Source organism: Odocoileus virginianus, chromosome 9, assembly GCF_023699985.2.
Source record: "Odocoileus virginianus isolate 20LAN1187 ecotype Illinois chromosome 9, Ovbor_1.2, whole genome shotgun sequence".
NCBI lineage: Eukaryota > Metazoa > Chordata > Mammalia > Artiodactyla > Cervidae > Odocoileus > Odocoileus virginianus.
In genome coordinates, this window is record NC_069682.1 from 23,958,406 (window position 1) to 23,965,850 (window position 7,445).

Genomic DNA, 7,445 nt, shown 5'->3' on the forward strand with positions numbered 1-7,445 from the left:
CAATAACCTCAGATATGCAGAAGACACCACCCTTATGGCAGAAAGTGAAGAGGAACTAAAGAGCCTCTTGGTGAAAGTGAAAGAGGAGAGTGAAAAAGTTGGCTGAAAACTCAACATTCAGAAAACTAAGATCATGACATCTGGTCCCATCACTTGATGGCAAATAGATGGGGAAACAGTGCAAACAGTGTCAGACTTTATTTTTTGGGGGGCTCCAAAATCACTGCAGATGGTGATTGCAGCCATGAAATTAAAAGACGCTTTCTCCCTGGGAGGAAAGTTATGACCACCCTAGACAGCATATTAAAAAGCAGAGACATTACTTGGCCAACAAAGGTCCATCTAGTCAAAGCTATGATTTTTCCAGTAGTCATGTATGGATGTGAGATTTGGACCATAAGGAAAGCTGAGCACTGAAGAATTGATGCTTTTGAACTGTGGTGTTGGAGAAGACTCTTGAGAGTCTCCTGGACTGCAAGGAGATCCAACAAGTACATTCTAAAGGAAATCAACCCTGAATATTCATCAGAAGGACTGATGCTGAAGCTGAAACTCCAATACTTTGGCATCCTGATGGGAAGAGCTGACTCATTTGAAAAGATCCTGATGCTGGGAAAGATTGAAGGTGGGGAGAGAAGGGAATGACAGAGGATGAGATGGTTGGATGGCATCACCGACTCTATGGACATGAGTTTGAGCAAGCTCTGGGAGTTGTTGATGGACAGGGAGGCCTGGCGTGCTGTAGTCCATAGGGTTGCAAAGAGTTGAATCTGACTGAGTGACTGAACTGACTTGAACTGATAGCTCCTTTGGTAAATAATCCACCTGCAGTGGAGGAGACCCTGGTTTGATTCCTGGGTCAAGAAGACCCCCTGGAGAAGGGACAGGCTACCCACTCCAGGATTCTTGGGCTTCCCTTGTGGCTCAGCTGGTAAAGAATCTGCCTGCAGTGTGGGAGATGTGGGTTCAGTCTCTGGGTTGGGAAGGTCTCCTGCAGAAGGAAAGCCTACCCACTCCAGTGTTCTGGCCTGGAGAATTCAATGGACTGCGTAGTCTATGGGGTCACAGAATCAGACAAAGGTGAGCAACTTTCACACAGATATACATACCTGGCCTGAAATCAAAGAGCTTAATCTGTGCAAATTGTGATCTGGAATGAGAAGTCAATTTATTCAATTATAAGTGTATCTATGATTATGCCATTTTCATCTTATTAATTGTGTCCATGAAGTATATACTAGAATTCTTTAAATTGTCTGTGGATGTTCCTCATGGCCTGCTTCTCAGCAGAAAATATAAAAGTAGTCAAAGAAAGAAATATTTTAATACTGGGCAATAGTCACTTTCCATTCATTCTAAGTAAAGCTGATAAGTGATCCAAATGAAAACCATCAGCCCCACTTGTAGACTTAGCTCACGAAAGATGCTGTGATGTTGGCCGTAGATAATAACTTTTGAGCTAACTACATTTTTAGTTAAGTCTCTTAAATCCAGTGTATTAGGAAAGAAGAGTATGGGGGAAATTGAAGAAACTGGTTCTTTCAAACAACAGGAACAAAAACTGGGTGAAAATTTGCTTAGAAAATTTCTTCCTTCTAGGATAGGTTGGGGCAAACTTTGCAGTCCATGAACAACCTTTTGGGTATTACCCACCATTTTATGTTCATTGTGTATTTCCCCTACTCTCACTCCAACTGGGGGTTGAATTTTGTTACCCCTTAATTTTATTTAAAAAAATTTTTGTTATTCAAAGTTTTAAAAATTTTAATTAATTTTTATTGGAGTATAGTTGTTTTATAAATATTGTGTTAGTTTCTACTGTAGAATGAAATGAATCAGCGCTAGGTATACATAGGTCCCCTCTTTTTTGGATTTCCTTCTAATTTAAGTCACCACAGGGTACTGAGTAGATAGAGTTCCATGGGCTACACAGTAGGTTCTCATTAGTTATGTATTCTATACATTGTATCAATATGTTAATCCTCATTACCCCTTAATTTTAAATGTGTCTTCAAAACTACTGCACAGGAGGAATGAAGAATATCAGAAGTGCCACCAACTTTCTCCAAATTTCACAACTTCTGTGAACAGTCCACAATCAAATCCATGTACCTATAACTAGAAACTTTATCTTTAGAGATTTGCAATAACAATTCTCAGAGTGAAGACCTAGGAACATATGTATAATTTGGAGGGTAAATTATACAAATTATAGTTTGTATAGTTATTAGTTAGTTAGTTCAGTCACTCAGTCGTGTCCGACTCTTTGCGACCCCATGAATCGCAGCACACCAGGCCTCCCTGTCCGTCACCAACTCCCAGAGTCTACCCAAACCCATGCCCATCAGGTTGGTGATGCCATCCAGCCATCTCATCCTCTGTCGTCCTCTTCTCCTCCTGCAATTATACAAATTTTATAATAACAGTAGTAAGAGAGGTAGTAATAGTAGCAGCAATAGTAATATTAAACTTCCACTGGGCAGACACTGTTGAAAACCCTTAATATATCACTCCACTGGATCCTTAGCAACGCTGAAAAGTGTGTACTGTTGTTACCACCATTTTACTGAGGCCCAAAGAGCTAAAGTACTGTCTATGACACAGGGTCCCACAATTTGGAAGCCCAGAGTAGCATGCTGACTCTCAACATTACCAACCTATCATACTGAATTTTTTTCTGAAGTTTGTTTTCTATATTCTCTTTCCTATCAGTGATCCAACTCAGTTTATCTTTAATTATAATATCTTGCATCTCTTTGGTACTTTTCATTGAATTACTATACTTAAATGTTCATGTGCTATATGTGAATCTCTTTCAATTGTCGCATTTCTGAAATTTCAGTTAACTTATACTTTCCAGCTAAGCATTTATTTGTATTGAGTCTCATGCCTAACAGTAAAAGCAATAAGTGATAGAAATGCTGACATTAAAACAAAAACAATGGTCTCTAGGTATTCACTTCAGTTCAGTTCAGACGCTCAGTCGTGTCCGACTTTTTGCAACCCCATGGACTGCAGCACGCCAGGTCTCCCTGTCCATCACCAGCTCCCAGCGTTTATCCAACTCATGTCTATTGAGTCAGTGATGCCATCTAACCATCTCATCCTCTGTCCTCTGTCGTCCCCGTCTCCTCCTGCCTTCAATCTTTCCCAACATCAGGGTCTTTGAATTAAAAAACCTATGTGTGCAATGTATTTAATTTCCATTTCCTTTCAATGTTAAGGACCCTCACACCTCTCCTCCAGCACATCAAACTGAGGGGCTTCAAGAAAGGAATGTCAACAGGGTTCAGCCCTCCTTGCAATGTGTCTTCTGAGTCCAGAGATTGAGCTCAACTGATACCTTTAAACATCAATGAATCTGATCACCTATAATAAAAATGTAGAGATTAACACCAAAGTTTAGAATTTAGCCTTTTTACCAGAGACTGCTTGGAATTCAGATACTTAAATTGTACCCCTCCACCTCCTTTTAAATATTGAAAAGCATTATCAATCCATTATAAGTCAGATCAAATGTTTCTTAGGGAAATGAGAAACTCTCCCTAGAGGCTATATTTCCTCTTTCTAGAAAGTGGACAATGGTATCATGGGAGATCCTCAGTGCGAAAATGCACTGGATACCATAATAGGATTTGCCATGTAATAAATGGTGCTAATTTGTATGCCATTAAGGAAGTGATAGGGACAAGGGAAAGTGTATCAGTGGAAATAGGGCTCCAATAATTAGGGCACTTTGAGGTTAGCAGCTGCTCCTGCATATTTACATATAAGTCAGGCCTTGGAGAAATGAGGTTGGCTACTAGCCAACAGACTGGAGCCAGAGGCAGGACCCCAAGTGTCTGGACTTACAGTTCCCTGGAGTGTCCCTGAGTTGGAAGAGTTGTGCAAGGATAACTAGAGGTCCAGTTCTTCTTACCCTATGAGAAGGAAAATTCTATCCCCTGAGTAATTATCAGGATCTGAATAAATAGAGCCCTCACAGTTACCTTAGAAATGCTCTGGAATCAAGTAAGATATAAATAAATTCTTTAAATTTACTTGTTCCTTCATCTCTAATGAATCAAGGCCAAGTTAAGCTATAGTTAAAGATATCATGGCATTTCTCAGATTTTACATGCCTCAGTCATTTTGTCGTTTCTCATCCCTCATATATGTTCTGATTTCATCCTTACAATGGCATGATGAGTCACCCTGCAGGATTACTTGGGTTCCTATCCTATAGTTTAGATATCGAGATTGAGAGTAAAAAAAGATTTGGTGACTTCCTTGAGGTCAGGACTTGAGTCTACAGCTGGTCTCCTAGAGCCAATTCAGTACCCTTTCCCCAACACAAACTGTTTTCAGTTTTTTGTTTTTTTTACTTTAGGTTATATGGTTTTTAAGGTTACAGTTCCACTCTAGGAAAAAGTCACTGGAAAAGTCCAAGCATCCATCTTAATGATTTGTTGAAACCTCAGAACTCTGATCTTCTGAATTAATTCAGGTCATTCTGAACTTGGCGTAGGAACAAACTGTTTGTCTTGATGTTCTTTTCCTGAGTCCTGAATCCATGTACCCATGAAGCAGCACTGAAGGTACAGTGTTCAGATTTTCTCAAGTAGACCCCAGTGACTCTCAAGTTCTTATTCAGCCTCATATTTACAATCTATTGAGGCTTTTGTGATAAAAACCAGAAGGTTCATTACTTGGAGCCTTCAAACAAATCTTGTCTTTTTTCTCTATCAGTGGTGAATGGTTCACCTGAGCTTGCCTTTGGCTTTTCTTATTTTCTTATAAGAAAATAATGTGTGCATTCCTCATATTTTATAATGCACAAAACCTTGAGTAACACTGGCTTATTCAAGGAAGAGTTATTTGCCATTCATCTCCTGGCCGTATGTAAATCTTCATCTTCACAGTTGCATTTTTGTTTATCCCTAAATGCACTTTGTGTTCTCTTTCTAACAAATATTCTTCACCCTATTTCACCCCCATTCTGGCTTATGGTTTTGTTGGCCAAATCTCAGCTTAGCAACTAGCACTCATCTCAGCTTTTTTGCAATGCAGTCAGTCTCTGATATAAAGTGTGACCAAAAGATTTCTCTTCAGTCAGAGAATCACTGTGATATATAGCATACAACTAAGGCATGTTGCATGGATATATTTTTTCCTTTGGAACACTTTCTATCAGAGGTGCTCATAGGCTGAGAACTTGAGTGATATTTCGGGAGTGATGTCACTTAGCATTTCTGGCTCCTATCCAGAAACCTGGGCATCTCTCCAATGGACCAACTTCATGGTTTGATTTCAGATCCACCCCACTGTGCTAAAGGAAAGTATAATTAAGTAGATAAATTAAAATATGAATATAAATACACACAGCGATAGCTAAATGATCAAATGATGGGTTCTTGAACTGTCCCACAATGAACGATTTGCTTCCTTATCAACTACCTAGGGCAGATCCCATGAAGACTGTTCTATTCATAGTATTTCTTTCAGCTGAGTAGGGCTGAGCACTCAAGGCTTGCTACATTTCCTTTATTTATTTATTTGGCTGTGTCAGGTCTCAGATGTGTCAGGTCTTAGATGTGTCGTGTGGGGTCTCTGCTGAATCACGCCGGATCTCTTGATCCGGGGCACAGGCGCTCTAGTTGCAGTGCGGTGGGCTCAGTAGTTGTGGCCCTCAGGCTTAGTTGCTCCATGGCATGTGGGATCTTAGCTCCCCAGCCAGAGATCAAACCCACGTCCCCTGCATTGGAAGGCAGATTCTTCACCACTGGACCACCAGGGAAGTCCCCTACATCTCTTCATTGATCTGTGCTGGTCTAACCTTGCTCTAACCTTACCTATAGTTGGAGGCTTGCTGACACAATGTCATTTTGGGTACAGCACCCCCATGAGGCAAGATCAGAAACTGAATGTAAGCATTTAAAAGCTATAATGCAATTTTATCTCTATTGAATCTAATAACAAAAAGTTGTTTTGAGTTGTGGTGGTGTTGTATATGTTTCTTATTTTTAAAATTATTTTTTCTAATACTTCATGATTACCTTTATTCTATAAAAGTATTACCTTTTGATGGATTAGAATTTTGTTCTTTTAATGATTCTTTAGGTGGTTTGAGAAGCACAATACTGAAGGCCACAGGCAGTGCCCCAGTGTGGTAAATTAAGAATAAATTCTTGTCTTGTTGGCTCCAATTTTGTAAATGATCTACTGTAGTCTCCCCCTTTGAGCATGTGACCTGATGTCTCTTCTCGCCTGGAATCAGACTGATGCCGAGGAAAGGGATGCCTGGAATCTGGTTGCCTCCACCATCCAATAGAGAAAGTTGATGGAAACTGAAAGGTTAAATGCTCTGATTTAATAGCAGAACAAAAATAGCAGATTTGAAAAGCAACTTCATTTAGTTCATGGGAGTAAGTTTCTCCCTGTGTGGTGACCTTAGAAATGTTCTTCTGGAACGTAAAACAAAAAGAAATATACAGCAACAGAAAGTAAATAATTTCTCCATTAAGGAAGTAGGGATAATGGAATGAAAAAACATTAAGAAAATATGATGTGACATGATTATGTTTATTGCCTCACTTTATAATCCTGGTTCCTTACAAATGTCTGATCAAATAAGTTCAAATGGGACACAGAAAACCAATTCTTTCACCAGAGCCTTATCATATAACATCATTATAAAGCACACGCCGTCACTAGGAAGGAAAAATGTGTCGCATTGAAACACACTTCTGAATATCTCAAAAAATACCTTCTTACTTAGGAGAATTTATTTCTGAAACAAAATCAAATCTATCTTTACAGAACACATTTTCATTCCTTCTAATGACATGTAATCATTCTGCCTGTATTTTGCCAAGTTTCTCTTCCACAGGTTTCCAAGAAGCCAGGGTTTAAATGTCTATTATTTCTGCAACTCACAAAAATAGAAATAATTTCACTCCTGGTGCAAAGTCCCAATATGAGACATTTCATATGCAACAATTTACATTTCTATTGATAGACTAGAAATTTATATTGGGAAATAGTTTTGTTTTTTTTTTTTTTTCAAAATAATGTCACTCATCATGCAGGGATCCATGAGCCCTCATTCATATGCTGGATATACCTAATATCCTTAGACATCTTTTCTTAAAGGGAATGTTTTTCATAACAAGAGTAAAGGGGTGTATCAGATGACAAATCAGCCAGTATTTTGTGGGATCAAGTCTGTTGTTTCCTTTTGATCTGAAAAATTCTGTTTCAGTCTCTCATCAGATCAATAGGGACTTTATCCCAATAGGGGTGGCCATTTAATATATAGTGCTAGGGGTTATTGGGCTGATGAAAAGAAATGCAAGAAACTGTTTTGTGAAACAAAGCAAGCTCTTCCAGGTGGCTCCAACTTTCTGTGAGATGCTGTTCCATTTTCTCCAGCCTCAGACTCATGAGGAACAAGGGATGCTGGCCCA